Genomic DNA, 12764 nt, shown 5'->3' on the forward strand with positions numbered 1-12764 from the left:
AAAATAGCACTGAATTGAATTAAAAACTTGTCTGAATTTCAACAGGTTAATCATCTCTAAATACTAAATTTTTAGTTTGAATTTTTAAACATGGGATGAGATTATAAAAAGCTGTACAAAGGATTCGATTCTTAAGTCCAACAAATGTGAATGCCTACAAAAATAATCATAGAATCATTGAAGTCGGAACCAAATCAGTGTGATAGTACAAGTGGACCGCTAACCTATTGCCATCTTCAACACATCCAGAACTTGTACCTCAGTCAGTAGCATGTCTGGTGGTTTCTCTGTTGGCTTGTTTTCTGAACTCTTTGCTTGCCCTTTTTCTTGCAAAACGTTAATCTGCGTCAGGCCTAAGTCATAAAAAACACAGACACCTTCCCGCACACTTACAGCCATGCCTGCCGGCACGTTGTGCTGCACACCCTGCCCCTGCTGCACCACCAGCTGCAACACAACTGCCACTGCCACCCCCTTCTGCAGGTAGGCAGTCATCTGTGAGACCTCCTCCAAGTCATCTTCCTCTGCCTTCGGACACGCTGTCTGTAGTGTCAGCAAGTGATTTTCACCCTCTTCATGAGACAGGGACCATTCTGGGGGGACACTTGCCACCCTCCGTATGTCAAGCCTCACGCTGTGGTCACTGGCACCGCTCCTCTCCTTTACTTGGGTTACCCTGTCTCTGTCCCACTCTTCTCTTCTGTCCCTGGTTTCTTCCACACCCCGATTCTGGCGACAGGTTCCAGCAGCCCTAAGGCCATGTACGCTGCTAACTGAACCTGCTCAAAAGGCAAGGTTAAAAAGGAGGGCAAAATCACAGACTTTCGGGACAACCCCCTGGCCCTGCCTCGCACTCCAGCGAGGCATTTGTTGGACTTAAGAATCAAACCCACCTCGCTGGCCTGTTCGCCCACAGACCTCCCGCACACTGGCTGCCACAGCACGCCTGCCACCCGCTGCGCCCCTGCTGCCTCACAGACCACCCCTGCCCACGGCCCCATTCCCAAAGCCTCCCAGCCGGCCCTCACCCCACCAAAACCCCAGCCCTCCTCCCTCACCCCTTCAAACCCTCCCTCCTCCTTGGTCAGGGGCTCCCCGCACCCCAATCCACCTCCCGACCGCCCCCCTCCTCCCGCAGCAGGGGCGGCAGTGGGCCCAGGCCCGGGGTGCAGGGGGTGAGCGTGGCCTGTACCCCGCGGCTTCCCCTCAGGGAAGGGCGGGCAGAGAAGGGGCTCTACGCCAAGGGGCCTTTTGCCTGTCGTGCACCTCGGCGGCAGCCAGAGCGGGAGGAGCCCGTTTGTGGGCAGCGTCTCCGGTGGGGGAGCGCTGGTTCCTCACCTGTTAGTTCCAAGAGGTGCAAGGGTCTGACGTGGGTGAACCTCCAAAGGCCTCCCCGTGCAAGGCCCGTGCCCGACGCTCAGCAAAGAGCCCTTCTCCTCACGGTGAAAGCAAATCCGCACTGCTAAGCAGCGAGGCCTCCTGTAAAAGCAGCCTGCCATTTTGTCACGCTTGAGTCGTAGGTGAAGATCTCTCGGTCTTAATTGTAGGCCCTTAACCTTCTGCTCCCACTTGGCTGGAGACCGCGGGGCTGAGCTCAATTCGTTTCCCTACTTGCAAAATATTTGAAGTACTTCCCATGTTTCTCGCTCGGAAACACTTCAGCCTGGGTGCCACGTCGCTGGAGTGCTGCTGAAGAGCTGGCTGACTGCTAGTGCTGCAGCATCTCTTACCCTAGGAGCTGAAGTATTTCACAAAATTGGCTGGAGTGCATTTGCAGAGGCAGTAGAGCGATATATGAGCATCATTACACCACTTTAGGCCACAATTGGTTATTCAATGAGAACAAGAACTTTTAGACTTAAGAGTTCTCCAAATGCATTGTAAAAATGTCTTTAAGGTAAACTTGTACGATTTGAGAGACTTAACATTTAATCTTGTGTACTCTTCTAGACTAGCAATTTCCAACCTTCAAACATTTTATAAGGCCCATTTACTATTAATACTCTATTGTATACTAGTGCAAAGGATAGATTTGGACATTTATCTCTACATATTAATTCAATGCTTTGCAAAGTACAGTACATTGCACAGTGACTATAGCCCAGCGGGGTCCAGATCCTGGTAAACCACATACTGAACTCTAAACAAAAACCCTAATCGACTCGTGGCTTTCCTTGCCTGTGCAACCCACCCATTAAAACCAGTGTTTGTGAAATAGCCTTAGTCCAAAATAGCAGCAAATGCCACTGGCCTATTTAGCTGTACTATTCCATCAGACGAGGTGGTGCTCTGCACAAAGCCAATATTATACGGTGTGTTTCTGAGTACCCAGGAACCATGCGTCCCCTTTTCCACTGAGTTTGGCAGGGACTTTATTACTATTTCTGTGTTTTGGGTCCCTGAGATAGCAGGTACTATACAGCACCATTGGAAAAGCCAGTGATTCTGATTACTGCAAAGAATGCAAAATACACAAAAAGTATATCAACGGGGCCACTGTAACAAGTTGTGAGTGAAAAATTAAAACCTTTACATCTTGAAAAATGAATCTCATAGTCATTGACCTTACTGGGCCTATCTTTAGAGATAGCAACTTCCTGTAACTCCCATAAGTACCCTTGACAACAACTACTCCTATCCACAAATCTGCAGAATCCTAAATCCAAGAGTAACAGGCTTTTTTTTTTTTTTTTTTTTTTTTTACACTTAATAACCTCTAGTTAGTCATAATTATTATGTTACTTGGAATCAACACAAATCCAAAGCAACTATTTAAGGCTGAATATGTATTCCAGCAATTTAGGGCTGGTATTTTAGTTAGATACCACATTAATCATCATCTACAGAGTCTGTGGGCTCTCAAAACCAAAGAACAGGATGCAGAATACACAATATATTCGTATAATTATGCTGCTGGTGACTGTAGCCAGAGATTATACTTCTTACCCATTTCTGAATCTTTTCAAGTTGCTAGTATACTGTGCAATTATGATAGTTGAAGGGCACTGAGGAAAAAAAGTTGTTATAATAATATATCCTCCTTTAGGTCATTTTAATGAGTTTTTCTGCACTTGAACAGTCGTCAGAATCCAAGAGCTGTTCTGCCTTGTACTTCTGCATTATTAATACTAGCACCATCCATGCAGCTGTAGTTAAAGGTCTGTCATTATTTCCATTATAAACTGATATTTTTGAGGATTTATAACTCAAATGCAGAATAGCCCTTCAGTTCATTTTCGTTGAATTTAAAGAAGCCACTTGGATCAGCAATCTACAAACTCAACCACTTTCTAATTACGTTTTGACACAATAGAGGTTAACGGCTCCCTAATGGCCATTATGGTCTATTGTATATACAGTTGCCAGTTACCAATACTGCCTACTACACCATCCATCTCTTACTGCAGTCAAGCTTCTACCCACTCCTCTAAAGTGTCTATTTCTTTCTAGTAGATCAACAGTCTGCATGAAAATTCTGTCATGAACAGAATAGAGGACTTTTTTATTTTTTAAGTCATAATTATATTTTGGGGGGTAAACATGAATTATTGTTTGTTAGGAATATTTTATAAGGAATATAAGGAATTTAATGTAGGCACATTCTCTTGTGCTAAGGTAATGTTACGTAAAGAAACAAAATTCAGCCACAAAATTTCAGCTGAATTGCTGGTACAAATCCACTGGTGCATGAAAGTGAATACACGGACAACTAAAATCCTAAATCAGCAGAGTAAATTCTGCCCTTGTCTGCACTAAGGAAACTCAGCAAACTGTGTTCTGGTCTGTGTTTTCCTCAGAGTATAAACAGCTCAGCTGACTTTTTTTGACGAGTAAAATATTGGATTACCTGTTCAGATTGTTAGTCTTAAGTCTGAATAATTTCTTTTATAATATTTAGGATGCTTAATGCTTGTTAGATGGAGCTGACCTTTTGTAAAGCTCCATTACCACGTAATATAAAGCATATTTGACCTTGAAGGTAGTTCAAAGTTTTCAGTTTCATTCCCTACCTGCGTTCGGATGACTGCAGAGGCTGTATAATCAGTCTTCACTGCGCATGCTTTGTACCTCCATCTTCCTGTCATTGGTCCTATACTACAATCCTCTGATGCCAACAGAAGGATTACCATCAATTTAAATGGGTTTGGAGTTAGGCCCAAATAGGTAACTACGTGAAGCAATAACAGTGTGATTTGTTTACATATTTTTGACCTGTCCACAAAACACAGAGTAAATCAGGACTGTTGCAGTACATTTGAAAGTGGGGTGGGGGAGAAGAAAAAAAGAGAGAGACCAAAGCAAAAAAGCTAAGCCCCAATTTAACCTCCAATGCTCATAGTTGTTTCATTTACGATACTCCGTCTTGTAGTTGAAAACTCCATTCTTCTCCAGAACATGACTCCTGTTAGTCTATGAGAAAACTCAGTCTTTGTTGTGACTTATTTTGACAGCTTTAATATAATTTTCCACCTGGCATCTGGAAAGTTTTCCATTTTCACTTTCCTCCGATGTCTCACTTTTGTTTCCAAGTATATGTCGTATTCACACTGCACCTGTCATAGTGGCATCTATGTGCCTTAACACTGGTCTGAAAACATATACGCCTTTACTTTTGCTCTTATGCCAGGGACAATTGCTACCTTCATCACCTGTTTTGCAGTGAGATATTGCCCCTCTTAATAATGACAGCAGTAGATAACCTGCTTCACACCATCACCTGTTTCAGAGAAAGCAAGTATACTTTTGTAATCTTCTAATTCATATGGCTCTTAAATATTGTTCTGGTTACGAACTGAATGATTGAAATCTTTTCACTTTACTTTCTGGTGCAGTCGTCAACTTGTTCTTTTAGCGTCCCACTTTCACACAGATGAAGCACTTCGTCAGAGACCATCAAAAACCTTAATTAAAAAATATGGAAGCATGTTAGCTAATGAGCAAGATTGAAAAAAAAAAAAAAATTATAATCTTTTGAATGCTGTTCTAAGCAACCAAAAGTTACAGATTCGGAATTAACTTAGTGCTTCAGTGCTGGCCTGGAAGATTCTCAGGAGAAACTATTCAGTCTGAATTTCAGAAAAGATACTGATCCCTTGGAAAGAAGAGTATTATTAAAATATTTTAGCTTTTTTTTTTTTTTTTTTTTTTTAATTTTTTGTTTGTTTATTTTTCCCTGAGACATCTGGTTCTGAGAAGGGAGCTGCAGTTTATTCTAGCAGACATGATTTAGTATTCAGATCTTACTTGGATTTCTTGTCTACCCAAAGAACATAATTCTCTGGTCCCTGTCTCTACAACCATATAAAAGCTAGTCAGACCTCAGATCCAGAATATAGTCCTGCTTGTTTCCTTACCTGTTCCCAAAGCAAAGGGAAGATGGGAGCATAGCAAAGCAAAGACAGACGGAAGTCATCCTGGAGGATATTGACTGACTAGTGTCTAGCCTGGCTCTAAGTTACCACTCCTCTTTCTCAGTGCAAAGAGGAGGGTGAGGAGAGCTGCAGAGCTCTCTCAGAGGCGCAGTGCTTGCTTGGATGGGGCTGTTCATGGACAATCAGCTAGATGTGGGCTGTGCCTAAGGCACAGGGAAAGCCTTGCTTTGCTCTTGACAGTGCTAATCGACTTCGAGAAGACAAATCGTCTCTTTAAATATGAGTAGTTCTTGTAGAAGAACCAAAACAACTTCTATGAAGTTAAAGGACTTAATGCTTTTAAGTATTGCCTATGCTTTTAAAATCCTGCTCCATACTGTTAATGAGTATTATTACATAACGTGACAAAAGAACAGGGCATAATGGTGTACCAATGTGGAATATATAAAAGGGAAAGTATTTAGCTTAAGCTTATTGGAGCTGAAATTACCAGGGATGACTGATTGCTCAGACACAAGTCAGGGAAGTGGTCTAAAAAATATTAACCATAATTGCAATTTATTAACCATTTCATCTAACATCATGATATATTTAGAAACAATTCTATCATCCCGTAATGCACGGTTTGCTGCGTGTGGCAGACAGGACATCTGTGTGGTGGGTCTGTTTGGAGGAAGGATGTTTACTTGAGAAGCATATTACCTCTTCCATTTCAAAAGACATTAGCATGGTTACACAGTTAACTACACTTCAGTGACTTCCACTGTTTTTACAGAATACTCTTTAATCCAAGAGATAACAAAGAAAGTTTTAAAGACAACTCCCCTTAGTTAGTCAGTAAAGGGTTTTGCTGCTGTTTGGGCAAGGGTCAAAGAGTTAAAAGTTTAAAAGGCAGAAAGTTTTCCTCTTGTTTTGACTAAACTGGAGGAAACGTGCTAGAGCTGTGCAGAATTTGATTGCCAAACACTAAGTGAAGATACACAGTGAGAAAAGGTAGTAAAGGTTTAACCCAGCTGATGTAAGAAACAAACTCCAAGGATGCCCATGTTTCCTTGCTTTTATCGCATTGTTAATCTTTAATCAGGAAAACATTTCTGAGAACAGCTTTTTTGTGCACAGCTAAACAGGCACTATTGCTTGGAAGTTAATAGGATCACCAGAGAATGAGACTATTAAATCTTTGTCCTAATAAATCAATGAATGAGGTGTACGACCCAACGGAGTTCAAATTCTGCTTCCACGTAGATACACAGCAGGAGCACATTAAACCTTGCAAAATCAGCAGTAGGGAGTTGGTTGGTGGGTTCAGAAGAGCAGAGGCTTCCTGTGCAATTTTTTTCCAGCTCAGATCACAAATCATCATGGGCACTAAAGTTTCTGAGGAGCCTGAATCAATTCAAGAGTCCAAAGAGATCAAGAAGGAGCCTCAAAATTTAAGGACGTATTTAAAGACAAGTATATTAGTGTGACTTCACTGACAGCAGATGATTTAGTCCTTGATATTTGTCAGTAGATACACCTTAAATCTTAGTCTTGCTCCCTGCTACAGTGACAGACCATCACTTGAAGACCAAAACCAGATAGCCTCATGCCTTTCCATCAGGAACAAGTAACAGAGATACTGTATAGCAGGCATAGTTGTACATCTCCTGTGCTCCTGTAAGGATAAACAAAGTCAGCCTTAAAGTCATCATAATCTTTTTAAACAGCAAGATGAGGAAGTGCCTAGAAAGCAAACGAGAATAGCTTAGTAACTTCTTTTTGTGAATAATGGTTATTACTCTGTTCAGAGCTGCCTCTACAAACTTACAGTCTTTTGATCTGTCATTCATACCATTCTTTTGTTCTGTCTTAAACAGTAAGATCTCCTGGGCAGAGTGTATTTATGCTTCACCTAAAATAACGAGGTGCTGCCTTAGTGCTATTGCAATGCAAATGCCTGAACTATACAAGGTTAACAAGTGAGTTACTTGTTTTATTTTACCTGCAGAATGCAAGCTGGTTGCTATTCATTTGTACGTATTAATTTAAGCTCATGTATAAGAGGTTCCTGTTTAAGTAAACAGTATTCATATACATATGAATCATCCTGCATCAGTAAATCTGGGGACAGGTATGGATAGTCAGTCAACAGAAGCATGTACAGCAGAGTCAGAACTCCATCTTCCTAAAAGCATAACAAAGAAGTATGATCTTGGGGGCCAGTCGAAACCTTGACCTCTTTACTGGGTGTTGTTTGCAGCAATAATCATACTTGTGGCACTTGTCTGGTAGGAACCGTTTACACTGGCAAAACAAAAATGCTTTTACATTGAATAATCCCATTGTGGTCCACCTATGTTGCCTTCTTCCTGTAAGAAATGTGCGAAGCAGAAGTGTACGGTATGTAGGATTTCACCTGACTTGTTAACGCTTACATAAGGGTTTTCAAGTAAACACAGGATCTATTAAGGAGGTAACTGTTTTTTCTGTAACATTGATTTTCCTACAGCTGTCAGGTTCAAGAGCCAAATGGTATGTAGTGCTTGACATAGGCACACTTGCCTTCTGACCTTTAGATGTAGCCTGGCTTTTATTTCTGCACAATCAGCTTCTCTATCCTGTTGTTGTCACTTCCAGAGCTACAAAATGCTTGAAATATTTATCAAAGCTATTTTCCTGGGAAAAAAATATAGAACAAATCTCACTTGAAACAGAAAACACTGTTCAGCACAAGTTGGTGCTTTTGTGTGGCTATCAAAGGATAAAACAGGTTACAGTAAGTGTTTTTCATTTCAAGTAAGAACATACTATTTGCATAAACTAGAGAGAAGACCCAGAAGGAACTATCTGTGGCACAGATATAAAGATAAGAAGAGATAATGATCTTGTCTAATTAGGTTTTAAAGTCCTCTGGCCAAAACCTACCAACCAAACTAGGAAGAATGCACAAGAACAGAGAGAAATTTGCTTTATCACCTCCCAACCCCCTTCCCACGCAGGGGATAAAGGCTTGGGTATGTGAAGTTACATATCCAAAATCAAATGGGAAATCCATAGTAGAGGAAGAAACAGCATGTAAACCTTCTGAATCTGCACCCATGCCGACTGGTTAAAGCTGTCCTGCTTTAAAGAAGTCAGCTCATGAAGGATGTATAGTACTGTGACCAGTGGGTCAGACTGCATCTAATGAGGGATAAAAACGACAAGAGAGACAAAAGGTAAATGGAAGCATCTAAATAGATTAGAAAAAACACATTGCCAGTCAGGTGGACAGAGCTGTATAACCCTGAAATGACAACTGACAAGAGAGTGCTGCTACCAAGCAAAGGATTGCAGAGAAATAATGACTAGCACGCAAAAGGAAGGAGCAGGAGGAGGCAGGGTTATCTCATCCTAGAAAAAAATAAACAGGTTTAAATTTTAAAAGGTGCTGTCACGTCATTTCTTAAGGCCTGAGGTGAAGTCTCTGTAAAAGGGCACAGTTAACAGGACCCTAATTATCAGCAGGAAGCCAGAAGACTGCTCTTGAACAAGAGATTGAAACATCTGCTGCTTGAACACGTGTGCAAGGATTTGTCATTTACCCCCTCCACAGGTAGGAAGCAGAGAACCCTTGACAGCTGCAAACACGCACCTCCGTGGTAAACAGCTTTCGCTCCAGCAAGGGTTACGATTTTTATTTGCAAAGCTGAATCTCGGTGCCATCTGGGCTTTGTATGACTGAGCAGAGCAGATGCTACATAGGTGAAGGGAAACACACAACCTTATGCTGACTGTTTTGTACTCTGTTTAGTACAGTTTGTCCCCTTCTCTCCTGGCTGTGGTTCTGCTGTTCATCCAGTCAAAAAAATGCAGTAACCGTGAAAAAATCACAGTCATGTTCTTACCAGCCTTGTGCTGGCTGAGGTAGTCAGTTCAAGTCTTGGTAGGCCCAAACTCTCCGTGTGCCTATTAGGCCTTCTAGAGTAGAAGAGAAGAGCTCCCAAGCTCATGCTTGACAGGGTTACATGTACCCAGCCAACTGGTCAGATACCAGTGGCTACAGAGGCCATTACTGATGTGTTCACACTGATCCCTGAATGGGTTTTACAAAGGAGAGGACAGTGTTTGTATGGGGAAGAGTCTCCAGATTACAGGCGCAGCTCAAGAAATAGCTCCAAAAGAGGAACTACTTATCAGGGTTAAGATTACATGAATCAATCCCATCTTCAGAGCTAACAGGCTGGTGAGAGAGAATGGTGAACAGTGAATAACATGCTGCTCAGAGCTACTAATTGAGCAAACACCATTAACGGGGAGCTGCTTGCTGCTCTGCATGTGGGGTGCTGTCTCCTAGCTGAGATTCGGGTGCAAAATCAGAGTCCAAACTAAGTGCCATGGTGCTGAGAAGGGTTGCCAGTGTGATAGGAGGGAATTAAACATCCAGTATCCTTCACAGGCAATCTGTTCCCAGTACCACCCTAGCAAAGACTCCAGTTTTTATTCCTTACAAGATAAAATGTCAAAGAGAACAAAGAAGAGTAAATAGTTTCACTGCCAGAGCAGAATAATAACAAGCAAAAAACCAGTCTGTTGTGGTATAATGTCAGCCTTGGCACAGACTGTGGCACAGCCAGGACTTTCCCTAAAATACAGCCTAGGATTGATCACTCAAGCTGGTACTAAACTAAGCACCAAATGTCGGTGACCTCCATCAGAGATCATAAGCATGTACTAACGCATGTTCCCCTCTGCTAAGATTTACTCCCATTTGTTTAGAGAAGTTTTAGCATGTCTGTTGTCAAGATGAAAATGCTGGACAGGCTAATGAAAATGCAGCCTAACCACAATAAATCTGTTTTTTTTTTTTTTCCAATTTCTCATTCCTCTGCCATCAGAACAAGCCACTTGAATATAGGCAAAAATGTTACACCACCTTGGTGATCCACAAATATTCTATCTTACAGCTGCCCAAGACAAATACTGTATCGTTTAGGGTTGGAGAGAGGAAGGTAAGAAGGGAAGCACTGTGCTCCCAGTTTGCTGCTACCTGTTTGCCTGGTCCTTAAGGCTCAGTCTCATGGTTCATGCGGCACACGAGGCGAGGAGCGTGCAGCACGTGTGGCCAGAGCCCCCAGACCTCCCGCAGCTGGGTCAGTGCCGAAGGACTGCCTGTAAGAAAAGGGGCTGTGAGGCGGAAATATCACATAGGGCTGTGCAAGGTCTGGAATAAACACTTGGCTCAGTCACAGACTCTTTTGCAACTGCACAATTTGCACGGTTCACGTTTTCTTCTGGAAATTGAGGGAGCAGTCTCTGCCCTGATCTTTGTGAGCTGTACGCTTGCAAGGGCTGCCCTTGGATCTGGGCTCGTGCAGCATCCAGTCCAGCGGCAGTTGCAATACGCTCAGTATCAGCTGAGCACAACTTCAAAAACAACAATCAAGAAGCAGTGGTCTGCTCAGAGAATCTTTTAAAAAAGCTAAAGTTCTATAACAAAAAAAAAAACAAACAAGTGACAAACACTTTGGAGGTGAGAATATGTAGGATAATTAGCAATGGGAGGGGAGTAGAATTTCTGAATGTTATTATATGCCATTAACAACTTTCAGATCTCATTGAGAGTGTTTTGTTGCACCTTTGTTTGTAGTGACAAGCTTAGCTTTCTTATGACACTTCTTCCTAGCATCTAAGAACCTTTACAGTTATTTCATTGAGTTCCAGTAAGTCAGTAAAAGTCATAATGCTCAAAACCTCTATTTTGAACAGCCTGCAGAGTGTCCATCAAAGCAAACATTCTGAAAACACTCCTTTCAAGGCACTTGTTGAACACTATCACCTCAAAACGTCAGATTCACGCTCATTTAAATAATTTGACAGCTTCCAAGGAGACACCTGATGAGCATCACATTCAAGTGTCAAGAAGCACAGAGAAAAAGTGCCAAAAAAAAAGTTCAATCCGAAAAAATTGTATCAGCTATTAGATGAGTATTATAATACAGTTACTACTAAAAAAGATCTCATTTACATGGAAAATAAACTTTATATTTAAGACAATTTTTTTTTTTTTTTTTAAAGACATTACATTGCCCCCTTACCACCTCTATGTTTCTTACAGGTGAGATCTTCCAGCAAACTGAATCCAGAAGGCAGTCACATACATAGCAAACAGCAGTGCACACTGGCATGGGGTGAACCCCTCAAGACCACTGTAAATGAGCCACTGGAGATGCCGCTTCTGAGGGGTTTTTTTGTGGGAGGCACTGGGAGTTGAGAATTCAGTATCTTCAGATCAAACCTTTAATGCCTTCTGTTGGGTATCTAAAAGCTGAGTCTCTAAATGAGAAGATGCTTGAAGAAAATCTAGGCCCTGATTTGCATATGCTCCAGTTATTTCATTGCACCAAATACTATGCATGTTTTATATAGGGACTTGAGGCTGTGTGTTTGTGATATGCTTTGAGATCCTCTGATGGGAGGTGTTACCTAAATACAAGTAATTTGATGCTTAAGTGTCTAGAATTCCCAGTGGACATCTGCACTCAAGCCCTGCTGCCATCACAAATGAAAAACATTTGGAATCCTTAATGTGATTTTTAATGGACATATGTTCATAACACAGTGCCACCAATTTGGCATATTTAGTATCTTCTCAAGAGAAGCCCACAGTTTGTATAGCAAGATTGTGGGAGGTTAGGATTGCAGTGTGAGAAAATTTGCACAACACCTGCCTGACTATAATTTAATTGGCAGAAACTAATGCTCCGGGTTTGGGGATTTTTTCCTCCACTCAAAACTGAAGAGACACTAGGACTAATCCTGCTGTCTTACACTGTCAATTTTAAGATTTTATTCTGACTTTACTTGTGCTGCAATATGATTGTTTTCTGGTCCACTCCTTTTTCTGACAACTGCAGCATCGCTGTTTTACTCTCAGTTGTTATTTCTATGTATAATGGCTCATCTGGCCAGCAGGAAAGACTTGGTATTTTTGTACTTCACTGAAAAAGGGTTCTGCTTACTATTAATGAAGATTATGCCCTATTTTATTTTTAATGAAGTACTTAATGTATGTTTTAAAAGGAAAACAGTTGGCCAAAGTATTTCTGATCAGCTTCACTGGCAACAGAGTATGTGGACTCCAAAGACAAACACCACCACTGTCATTATTAAATTGTCTTTGATTTTACATTTACTTACAGCAGAGCCCCATCTGGAGCAGTTTTTAACACCTCTTATCCTACCGTATTTTTGTTTTCCTTTTCAGGAATGTTTGGCCTTACAGGGCGTCAAGGACAGCCCCTCTTACTTCACTATTTTCTTCCCTTCACATTTACAAAACCTAATAAAAAGCTTTGCAGGAGAAAAACAGTCCTAGGGGAAGCGTTCCTGCAGTGAGAGATTCAGCTCCACATTATTTTAGACTTGCAG

This window comes from Leptosomus discolor, chromosome 17, assembly GCF_034619465.1.
Source record: "Leptosomus discolor isolate bLepDis1 chromosome 17, bLepDis1.hap2, whole genome shotgun sequence".
Classification (NCBI taxonomy): Eukaryota; Metazoa; Chordata; class Aves; order Leptosomiformes; family Leptosomidae; genus Leptosomus; species Leptosomus discolor.